Below are 12,785 nucleotides of genomic sequence, written 5' to 3'. Positions count from 1 at the left end.
CATGTTTCACAACATTGAATTATAATTGGTTACAAACATGTTGTGAATACTTTCTTCTAAACTGCACTTTATGTCTACATTTGAAGACATCTCATATTCTGAAATAGTTAGAATAGTTATAACTTAAAATATAAACTTAAATTCAGCATCCAGTGTTTGTTGTTCAATGTAACTGTACCTCATTTACATATCATTGTTGTTGGTGTTTTTCTTCTTATTGTTATTATTATTATTACATTTTCATTCTTCATTTTGAAAACCACATGTTTTCTAAAAGAAATGGTCATCCTTCACAGCACAGAATGAGAATAAATAAATTTCAACTGTCAACCAAAATGCAATGAAGATATGCATCTTTGATCTGGACTCCAATTGGTAAAATGTCCATATAATCCACATGAAACTAGAAATTTCATTTGTAATTTTCAGTGCTTGTGAGGTATGTAATGACTGGGAGCACTTTTGCAAATTTGTGTGATAAAGATCCCATGCCACCCTCTGTTCACAACAAAACAAAATTAGATATTACAGTTCCAACAGACCACCACGTGTTGTTTGGGGAATGGACCCCTGTTTGTTGAACCTTTAGAATGTATGTGTGTGATTGCATGTTGTTCATAATTTCTCAATGTGGGCCATTCAATTGAATGGGATGGGCCTGGACTCCATTAGGCTTGTCTCATTTCCAGAAGGGGCTTTTGGGGTATATGTGGTGCAGGGCATGTGGAATATATATATAGATATATATTTTTTCCTTTGAGCAAAAATGACTGTGATTGGGAGCATTCAGGAATGAGTCCAAATGATGACTCCCCTCTGGAAAAAGAAGCACCAGATAAAAGAAGAAGGCAAAAGCAAAGGAAATAATAGTAATAATAATAATAATAATATTCATAATATAAAAGGAAAAGTGGGACCACACAGGTGGTGCTGCTTGAATGCACCTTATGGAGGCCCATGGTCAACCCTACAAGAATAGGGTTCTTATGAATCTTTTTCTTCTTCTTTTGCTTTGTCTCCTGCTGGAGATATATGTATAGATAAATAAATTACAAAGGATAAGGAATGATTGAGGAACCCAAACGCCCACCATTATTTGAGTGAAGCCAAGTTGGTACAAGGAAGCTGCCATTCCATTGGTATCCATTGCAGACACCACCCACCTCCACAAAAATGTTCCTGGTTGGGAATAGAGACCTGTAAATAAATAAATAAATCATGATCAATCTGGCCCCATTCAAGGATTAGGTTTTGGTATTAGATTTTATTTTTGTGCATTGCTATAATTCAAAAACAAGTAGAGCCATGTTGTGATTTTACCAAAGACCATGCTTCCTTCTTCTTATTCCTTGTCTTTCACCTGTTTTTCATGGTTGTAAGATGGAGCTTCAAGTTGCACAACTCTAGATGAAATGCAGTCTGATGCTATACATCAAATAGAGTTCTCCACATTCTTGTTTTAGGAACTGAGATATAAATCACTATATAACTAAATTTTAATTGAATATTCTTTTATAATGTGAACCTCAGGTACCAACTCTCTTAAGCTCACCCCACGAAATATTCATCTAAATATATATATATATATATATATATATATTTTTTTTTCTGTATTAAAGTGTAGCAAAGGGCAGCATCATCTAATTTCCGATTATTTCAATTTTTTTATTTTTTTTTATTTTGCACCCTGCCCAGTTTTGAGCCTAGGAAGCTCCGCCCCATCCACCCACGCACCGAGACAGACAGCGCCAGTTGGTTTCAAAGGTGAGAACGGGCCTCAGAAACTCCGCCCCAAGGGCCCCTCTCTCCTTCTGAGCTGGATCCACTGAGCTGTAGAAGACGCCTCTCGACGGGGGCTGCGTGACAAGTGGCGGGCATGCTGTTTTAATATATTTGTTGGGCCTTGTACAGTATGCCTCAAAAGAGAGAAGGGGCGGCAAGTTGGAGTTGAAAATCCTAGTCTCCCTTTATGCCACGTCACTACGCTCTTTCTCTCTAAAATATTTGTAGCTTATATGCTCATTTGATTCAACAAAGTCGGGTACATTTGTTTTACTTTTGGTGTGCATTACTTATTTTCATCAGTCCGTGAATAGTGATAGAGCCAAACGGTGACAACTTCCAAGAAGTATTCTCTACTCTAAGCATTGAGGAGGATAGATTTTTGAAAATAGGATTTATCTAAATAAAAAAGTTGGATAAGTTTGGAATTGTTAGGATGCTTATTTGATTTAGTAGCCTATTGCTCAAGAATAATGAATACAATGTAAAAATCATGGATTGATTAAAAATAAATAAACATGACATATTGAGGTGTCACTTCTTAGGTTTGAATTAATGATTGTAGAGGCGATATTACCGTATTGTATAACACTTCTAATGTGGATCTACAAGTAGAAACACATAATTATTCCTAATGGGAAGAATATTGCTTCTATGTTTAAGTAGCAACATGCAAATGAAAACAAAGAATATCTTGCATCTTAAATTAAATCTTTGGAAATAATAATTTATTAAAAAATAAATAATTACAAGTTGAATATGACTATTTATTTCCAGAGTCCAAAGGTGATAAAGATAGCACAAGTAAAGTTGTAATATTTCAATACAATGGAACTTTTATTAAACAAATTACAATTGGAATTTAAATAAGTTGACCTAATCATCATGTATATTAATCAAAGCACCTTACATACTTTAAGACTCTTCCTTGCTTTGCAAAAGAGGCTTTTTGGCACGTATTTTATTTTAAATATTTAATAATGGATATTAAAGGAGAATTTTTGTCCCTTATCTACTATTCTTGTAACAATTCTCTTCTCTCCAAAGAAAAGAATAAGCAAGGAAACAATCTTTCTTATAGGTTATTTCATATAGATAGGAAATAATCCTATAAATGATTATCTATAAGATAATATTCATTTTCAATATCAAAATTGATAGTAGTTTAGTAAAAGTCCTACCATAAGGTCTTTGCTACAATTAAAATAAAAATTTAGTGTTTTATTCTTTTTAAAATATGATTTAATATTAATATTTTTTCTATTTAAGAAAAAAATTATTCAAACTTCTTAAATATACAATTTTTTTATTCAAACTTTATTTAAAATTCTACTTTATAATGTAAATTCAAGAATAATTTTATTATATAAATTTATATAAATATGAGATATATATTTTTTGGTTTTATAAATGCTATAGGTAAATAAATGTTATTAGAATTAAAAGTATAAAATCATTGTTTAATAGATTTTTTTAATATTATAAATGAATCAAAATTGATAAATTTGTTAAAATATTTTATTATTAAATATTTAAAAAACTAAAATAGAGATTTTAAATAATAATAATTTAATTTAAATTTAAATTTATTAAATAAATTTAGATTTATTAAATAAATTTAGATTTATTAAATAAATTTAGATTTTTTACTTATTGATTCATATTATTGTTATTATATAACAAAATCAAAATTTAAAATTTATTTAGATTTCGTTTAAATATTAAATTTATTATATTATAGTTATGATTGAAATAATAATTTTTATATAATATATATGATTTAAAATTAATTACAAAATGATATATAATTTTTTGAAAAGTTTATATACATTGATATCATTATGGATTTAAGGCATATAATATTTGAAAGATGAAAGCTTGTTTTTTTTCAACAATAGACAAATTTCAAAGACAAGAACTCAAAGACTGTAATTAAATGAGACATTTTTCAAAAAAATATAACAAAAAATAAAATAAAATAAACATATATATTCAAGAAGAAACTGAAATAGTTATTGCCAAAGACTAAAATACTATAAATTCTTGAAATCAAACCAAAAATAATAAAAAGATATGGTGAGTGATGGAGTTTTCATTCTTATTTCTATAGATACTATCTAACATGTGGCAACATTTTATATAACTACCAATATATGTCTAACTTATAAGTCTAATGCCTAATTTGCAAGATAAGCTTCTTATATGTGCACCATGTGTCCAACATATGCAACACGTGGCTTACATAATAGCTAAATTTTTAACCTACCAATCTTTTACAAATACATATAAAATCAAATCCACATCTATGAAGCTTCTAATAAGTTTTTTTTCTAAGATATTATCAAATTTATATAATTTTATTTATTTATATCTACTCATATTATATGACTAATTATTAGACAAAATATATATGTTCATAATATTATTATCTTTTTTAGAAACAAGTTCCACGAGGAGCAATAATCCCATGTTGAGAAAGTCTAAGATATAATAAAATATATTTGCAACATACTTTGATCTTTGTTTTGTTAGAAGATAATTAATAGGTCTCCTTAGCCATCAGTAGTTTTCTTCGTTAAGATGAGAAGATAACCTTGATATTTGATCATTGTTGAAACTTTTATAATTATTTTCAAAAGATACATTTAGAATATCATTAAAAATAATTCTTACTTCTAATAATGTTACCAAAAATTGGAATTTTTTTCCCAAGGTTGTGATATCAAATATATTATATTTTACCATCTATTTGAAGAAGAGCATGCTATATTTATGGATCTTCATCTCTATTACATCATTTTAAAAGATGTGACAATCACAATATCTTATTTAATAATTTGGCAAATGATAGCTCTTAAATTAAATCTATTAGTTGTTGATATTTCATCACTTTAATGACACAAATATAAAAAAATTATAAAAAAAGATAAAAGAAAGAATGCAATATTTATTAAATTTGCCTTACTTTAAAAAAAAGAATTTGACATAGACATATCGATCTATCCCAATAATTACTTTTATAATATGAATTAGTAAAAGTAGATAAAAATTGATAATTTTGATAATATCTTATAAAAAAGCTTTCTAAAAGCTTCATAGATGCAATTTCACCTTTATTCATATCTATATGTGATTGATAGGTTGAACACTTGGATAAAAACTTAGCCACATATTGTATGTGTTAATTGGTTGTGATATATACTAATGATATAACACACATATAAGAAACTTGTCTTTTGTGTTAGGACACATGTCTTGCAAATTATACCCATGTCAAAGGTCCTATAGAATATTGCGACATAATTTTTAATTATATAGTATATATAGAAGTAAGAATGAAGAAAATTTTCTCTCTTGTTAAGTCTTTTCTTACTTCTAGTATGGTTTCAAGGATTTCTAATTTTCTAATCTTATAGCAATAGGTTTTTAATTTTTTTTGAATATATATATATAAATATATATTTCTATTTTGTTACTTTTTTACTTTTTTTTTAAAATTTTAAAATTTTCCTTCATCAAGTTCTTATCTTTGACATATTAACAAGAATGCACTTATAATATCAAAGTTTTTACTTTTTTGGATTAAGAGTAGATTATTCCTTCTTTTAATAAGATATAAGTTTATTAGAAGTTACAAATTATTATTATTTTTAGAATTTTTAGAATTTAGAATTATTTTTTTTATATTTATCTTAAATAATATTAGATGATTTATTTATTTATTTTTTAGTATTATCATGGCAAAGCTTATTAAAATGAAAAATACAATGATACAAATGTGAGAACAATTAAAGAAGTTAATGCTTGCAATGCATCAATTCAATTTACTACCACAAGAAGCAACAAGATTGACAATAAGTAAAGATATAGAGATGATTTGAATTGCTTCAGTATTTGCACCAAATCATGTTACTTTTTCAATAGTAGAATACCATCTAAGTATTAGAGAACCAAAAGTTCTCTTGCCAAAGAAGTTTGATGATATAAGATCAAAGTTTCAAGGATTTATGAATGAAATGCAATTAATGATTAAACTTCAATTCCAAAGCTATCCAATTCCAAGATCATAATTTATATTTATTAGAACACTAGTCTCAAATTTTGCATCATTATGATTTTCATCTTTTCTTGAATGAAACCATTCAATATTGGATAATATGGAGGCTTTTTGACAAAGTTCTGATCTATGTATGAAAAACATCATTTAATTTCTATTACTACAAAAAAGATTCAAAATTTTCCAACAAGGCAATTGATTAACAATATTATACACTTTACAATTTTGACAACTTGCAATTGAGATTAAGTAGAATAATGCTGCATTCATTAACCAATTTTTCTATGGATTACAATATGTTATAAAAAAATTGATACTCAACTTACTTAATCCTCAAATATTTAAGCAAGTAATACCATTTGCTATGAAATATAAGAATTGAATTTTTGAATTTAAATTTGAAAGTTAAATCAATAAGTTTCAACATCTTAATAGTTTACTAGCAACACCAAGGCCTTCTCAATACATATAATTAAAATTAGAAGATATGTAAATAAACGTGATATGTTTCAAACCTTTCATTAAGCTAAAAATGATTTATCAATATTTAAAAAGGATTAAGCATATATTATATAAAACCTAAGCAAATTATTCAATATTATTTTAAAAAATGATACAACTATAAAATAAAAAGTATTGTTGTCAAAGAAGAAAAAATGTTAAAAGATAGATTTGACTAACTATATAAGAAACCATGTAATTGAAACATAAAAAAAAATAAATACATAAAGATCTAAATAACATGAATTTCAAAGAAAGAAAATCTCAATAAATCTTTTGTCATCAAAAATATTAAAAAATTACTCAAAGATGATATAATATTATACTATAATGACTATTGCCAAAGACAAGAAGATTAGAAAGTCTTAAAATAAGACTAAAGACTCTAAAGACATTAATAAGAGTAAAGAAGGCTTTACTCTTGCCTTTATATATACTTTGAACTAAGAGTTATATGACAATGTTCTATAAGACCTCCAAAACATGTTGACTTTGCAAAACATATATCTTAACTTTTATGACAAGTTTTCTATATGTGTGCCACAAAATTAGCTTATTCCACAAGCTACTAATATATGATTAACTTGTTGATCAAGTTTTTAATCCACCAATCAACTACAAATATATGTAAAATCAAAGCAGCATCTATAAATCTTCTAAGAAGCTTCTTTAGAAAATATTATGAAATAAATATATTTTTACCTACTTCTATTTAATCATATAGATAAATAATAGAATAAGTATGTATGTCCGTGATATTATTCTACCTTTTAGGGACAAATTCCATTAGAAGCAGTCATTATCTTTCATAAAACTTTCAATTTTTTCATCTTAATTTTGATGGATGTTGTTAATGAAAAGCTTCAACCTTCTTTGTTGCATTTGCAAGATTCTTTGTTAGCTCCTATGTGCATTCATTCCTATCATATTTGTACCAATGAAGAAGATATTTCAACCTATTTTAGCGTCGCCTTGAATCTAAGATTTCTTCTACCTCAATTTCTTGATTATTATCCATTTTTATTAGAGGAAGTGGCATTTGTCTTCTTTCCAAGATATTCATTGTCTTATATGGTTTAAGAAGAGATACATAGAATATAAGATAGATCTTAAAAAAATCTAATTAATATAATCAATAAGCAACATAATTGACTTATTTATAAATAAAAAAAGATTCAAACTTATGATAGTTCAACTTATTACAAAGACAAGTAATCTTGATATTACAACAAAATAACCATACATTGTCATCCATGTTGAATTATGGTTATTCCTTGTAATAGGTATTCACATTATTCTTTTATTATTCTTGAGCTTCCTTCAATTGTGCCTTCATTGTTGCATATAGCTCTGACAAATAATTTGCCAAATCTTCTACTACATGATTATCAATTTTTAAAAATTCAAAAGTATCTAGTTGTAGATGATAACCATAATTGATAAAAAAAAGATGATTGTTGAATAGAAAAATATTGTCAAGGACAAGAACTCGATGAAAAAATAATTCAGACAAGTGAGCCTTCACTCAAAGAGAGGTAACAAAATATATATAAATAAGTATATATATTGAAAGAGAAACTGGAATGGCTATTGCCAAAAGACAAGAAAATTAGAGACCCTTGAAACTAGATTGGAAGCAAGAAAGGAGTTGACAAGAGTGAAGAAGGCTTCACTCTTGTCTCTATATATACTATCTAACTAGAGGCTATGTGGTGACGTTCTATAGGACCTCCAATATGTGTTGACTTTGTAGGACATATGCCTTGACTTACAAGGCAAGTTTTTCTACATGCGGGCCATATAGTTAACTTAATCTTCAAGCTAACAACATGTGTGGCACATGGCCAACTTGTTGACCACGTTTCTAATCCAAAAAGTCAATTAAAGAGACCTATGAAGTCAAAGCAGTGTCTATGAAGCTTCTAGACAACTTCCATATGAAATAGTGTAGAATTAACTTACTTTTACCTACTTTTATATGTAAATACTAGCTTACATGAGTATGTCCGTGACATTATCCCCTCTTCTAGGGACGAGTTCCACGAGGAGCGGTCATCATATGTTGAGAAAATCTATGATGCGACAAATTGTATTCGCCACATACTCTGATCTTTGTTCTCTTCGAAGATGATTGATAGGGCCTCTCAACCATCGGTAGTGTTCCGTACCAGGGCGGGAAGACCACCCAGTTATTTGATCATTGTTGAGGCCTTCATAACTGTCTTCGAATAGAACATTTGGAACACCATCAGGAATTGTTCCTACCTATAACAAAATCACCAAACATCAAGAGTCCCTTCCCAAATCGTGATACCAAACGTATTGTATCTCGCCAACTATTCGAGGAAGAACATGTCGTTTTTGAAGAACTTCATCTCGATTGCGTCATCTTGAAGGTTGTGACAATCGTAATGTCACATCCGGCAGGTCAGCAAATGAAGGCTCTTAAGTCAAATCCACTGGTTGTTGGTTCTCCATCTCCTGAACGTCACAACTACAAAAAAGCTACGAACAAAGATTGAAAGTAGAATGTTATCTTGCCTAGATGTTGTTTCTTTTATAAAGAAGGTTTTCATCTTGATTTTGATGGATGTCGTTGATGAAAAGCCTCCACCGCCTTTGCTGCATTTACAAGATTATTTATTGGCTCCTATGTGCGTTCACTAATACCAAATCCGTGCCAATGGACAAGATATTCCAATTTATTTTGACGTCGCCTTGAATCTAAGACTTCTTTTACTTCAAATTTTTCATTATTGTCCACTTCTATAGGAGGAGGTGGAACTTGTCTTCTTCTTGGTATGTCCACTGTCTTGTATGCTTCAAGAAGAGACACGTGGAATACTGGATGGATTTTCATTGACTACGGTAGATGTAAACGATATGCAACTGGATTGATTTGTGCAGAAATAGAAAATGGTCCCAACCTTTGATAGTCTAACTTGTCACAAGGACGAGTGGTCTTGATATTGCGACGAAGTAACTATACCTTATCACCCAAGAGGAGTGGTGGTTGTTCCTTTCGATAGACATCCGCATTGATCTTTTGTTGTTCTTGAGCCTCTTTTAACTGCACCTTCATCGTTCCATGTAGCTTTGATAAATGAATCGCCAAATCTTTTGCAGCAGGATTATCAACTTTTGAAAAGTCAAAAGTATCAAGTCGTGGATGATAACCATAATTGACAAAGAAAGGTGTTTGTTTTGTAGAAGAATGTACCGTGTTATTGTAAGCAAACTCTACCAATGGCAAAAGAGTTGTCCAATCATCTTATTGGTAGTTAATGATACATCTTAAATATTGCTCCAAAACTTGATTAACACGCTCCGTTTGTCCATTAGTTTGAGGATGGAATGTCGAAGATAGTTTTATATCCACTTTTAGAATCTTGAAAAGAGTCCGCCAAAATCTTGATATAAATTGAGTTCCCCTATCTGATATAATATCCTTGGGTAATCCATGATAGCGATAGATATTGTCATGAAAGAGCTTAGCTGTTTCTTCACCTGTGATAGATTTTGTACATGGTACAAAATGTGCCATCTTGGTAAAACGATCTACTATCACGAATATAGAATCATAAGAACCTATGATTCGAAGATCCGTGATGAAGTCTATAGAAACAGAAGATCATGGTTGTTTTGGAATGGGTAATGGCTGAAGAAGTCTTAAAGGTCGATGACGAGGAGTTTTTGATCTTGAGCAAACATCACATGATTGTACAAAATCTTTAACTACCTTTCACATTTGAGGCCACCAAAAATCTCTAGATATCAGCTCCAAAATCTTATTATATCCAAAATGTCTTGGTGCTGGGAAGTCGTGACGAGCTTGAAGAATACATAAACATGCTTCTCCTTCTGGAACATATAGGCGTCCTTCGAAATAGAGTAGGTTGTTCTTGAATTCAAATTTAGAGAGATCATGAGATTTAGAAGAATTATTCTTAATATCATGAACAAGAGGGTCTAAAGATATACTTAACTGGACTTACCTAAGAAAAGTTAAATCAATAGTCAATGTTGATTTTATTGCTTGAAGATGAAATTGCTCCGGCTTCAAGAGAACCGTTATTTGTTGCTCAAAAGCTGCATCTCCTTCTTTTGGTGCAAGATAAGAACATCTAGACAAGACATCGGACAAACCTTGTTGTTTTCATGGCCGATAAGTGATGATGAATTCGAATCTTGATAAAGACACGCTCCAACGAGCTTGGCGACGATTTAATACGCGTGTTGACATAAAATATTTGAGGTTCTTGTGATCCGTATACATGGTGATTGGACTGGAAGTGCCTTCTAGATAATGATGCCATTCTTGAAAAGAATCCATAATTACAAGAAGTTCTTTGTCGTGGATCTCATAATTGATTTCTGTTGTTGAGAATTTTTTTGAATGAAAGGCTACTGGATGAAGTTTGTCATCTGTTCCCATTTGTGATAAAACCGCACCCAGAGCAAAGTCCGATGCATCTGTTTCCATAAAGAATGCTTTGAAAAAATCAACATGATATAAGATTGGTGCAGAAACAAACGCTGTCTTCAAAGATTCAAAAACAACTTTAGTTTCTTGATTCCATTAGAGTTTGTCTTTACAAGTCAAATGTGTAAGTAGAGCTGCAACTCGAGAGAAGTCTTTGATGAAGATCCAATAGTAGTTAGCAAATCCCAAAAAATATTGAACATCTCTTATCATTTTTGGGATCTTCCAGTCTATAATAGTTTGAACTTTCTTAGGATCCATCATAAGTCCATCATTTGAAATGATGTAACCTAAGAAATCGACTTGAGGTGTGTGGAATTTACACTTTTCTATCTTGGCATAGAGTCCTACATCTCTTAATTTTTGTAACACAAGATGAACATGAAGTTCATGTTCTTCTAGATTCTTAGAATAGATTAAGATGTCGTTTAGATAACAGACTACAAAATCGTCCAAAAACTCTCGAAAAACATCATTCATTAGATGTTGAAAAGCTACTGGTGCATTTGTAAGTCCAAAAGGCATGACATTATATTCAAAATGTCCATACTTAGTTCGAAACGCAGTCTTCCATTCATCTCTTTCTTTCATGCGTACTAGATTATAAGCTCCCCGAAGATCTATTTTTGTATAGATCTTAGCTTGATTCAACTGATCAAGAAGTCCAAATATTAAAGGTAGTGGATACCTATTCTTGATGGTAATCTTGTTGAGTCCTTGATAATCAACACACATCCGCAATGATCCATCTTTTTTCTTCACAAATAGAATTGGAGCTTCTGCTGGAGATTTAGAATGGCATATGAAATTCTTGGCTAGATTTTCTTCAATATACTCCTTGAATTCAGTTAACTCATTTTGTGATAAACTGTAGATTGGTCCAAATGGCAGTTGTACTCTTTCTTGAATGTCAATTGAGCAATCATAGGGACGATGTTCTGGAAGTGTATCTGCATTCTTTTTTTCAAATACATCTTAAAATTCTTGATATTGGCTTGGAATGCCACTTGAAGTCTTTTCACCAGTAGAAACGGGTGTGGCATAAATAATATATGGTGATTCTTTCATAGCAGCATGCAAGAAAGTTTTTGCACCTATAAATATGGGTTTAATTGAACTAGACTTATGACTCTCTACTTGATTAACTACACTCTTAGTTATTTTTTGTAGAAAAAATAAGAGTTCGGGAAATCCAATCTATTTGAGGGTTGTATTTTTCTAACCACAATAAATCTAAAATGACTGGATTAGAGGAAGATCTAATGATATTAAATACTACAAAACTATCATGACCATTGATTATTACTTCTATAGGAAGGGTTTCGTGAGTTATATCTCCAGAAGACAATAGACAACCATCTATGACTTCTATATGAACAAGTTCAGTTTTCTTTACTAAAGATATGCTATGTCTTTTAGTAAATTCTTCATCTAAAAAACACGCTGAGGCTCCTGAATCTAATAAGGCAGAGACTTTGTAATGTTTAGGTCCTAAAATAATATTTAATGTAAAACAAGAAGAGGGCTTTGAGGAGAGAATAGGACCTTTTCTAGATGTTGTGCAAGGTTCTAGCTGCATGGTCCCTATTGTAGCTGGACAAACTCGTTTTCTGACATATTGTCTTCTTTCACAGCCATACTCCTCATTTTGTGATTGCGTCGTTTCTATGGACAATATTGAGCAGTGTGCTTTGATTCTCCACAATATAAACATAATCCTTCTTGACAACGACGAGTCTTTTCTTGCTTAGTAAGAGGTTTGAAACGTATTGCATCAATTTGCATATCCTCTACTTCCGAATGTATTTGTTGAAGAGGTGTTGGTGTTGCCACTGAATCATAGTAATGTTGAGGTCCAATTGTACGGTTCTCAGATCGGAATTCAAAAAGGCAATTGTCGCACTTCATAGCAAAGTCAATTGCTTGACTCAATGTTTGAAGATCAGGTAAGTTAAGTATTAA

This window comes from Physcomitrium patens, chromosome 10 (genome assembly GCF_059467195.1).
Source record: "Physcomitrium patens ecotype Gransden chromosome 10, ASM5946719v1, whole genome shotgun sequence".
In the NCBI taxonomy this organism is placed as follows: domain Eukaryota; kingdom Viridiplantae; phylum Streptophyta; class Bryopsida; order Funariales; family Funariaceae; genus Physcomitrium; species Physcomitrium patens.
This window is presented reverse-complemented; position numbering follows the sequence as displayed.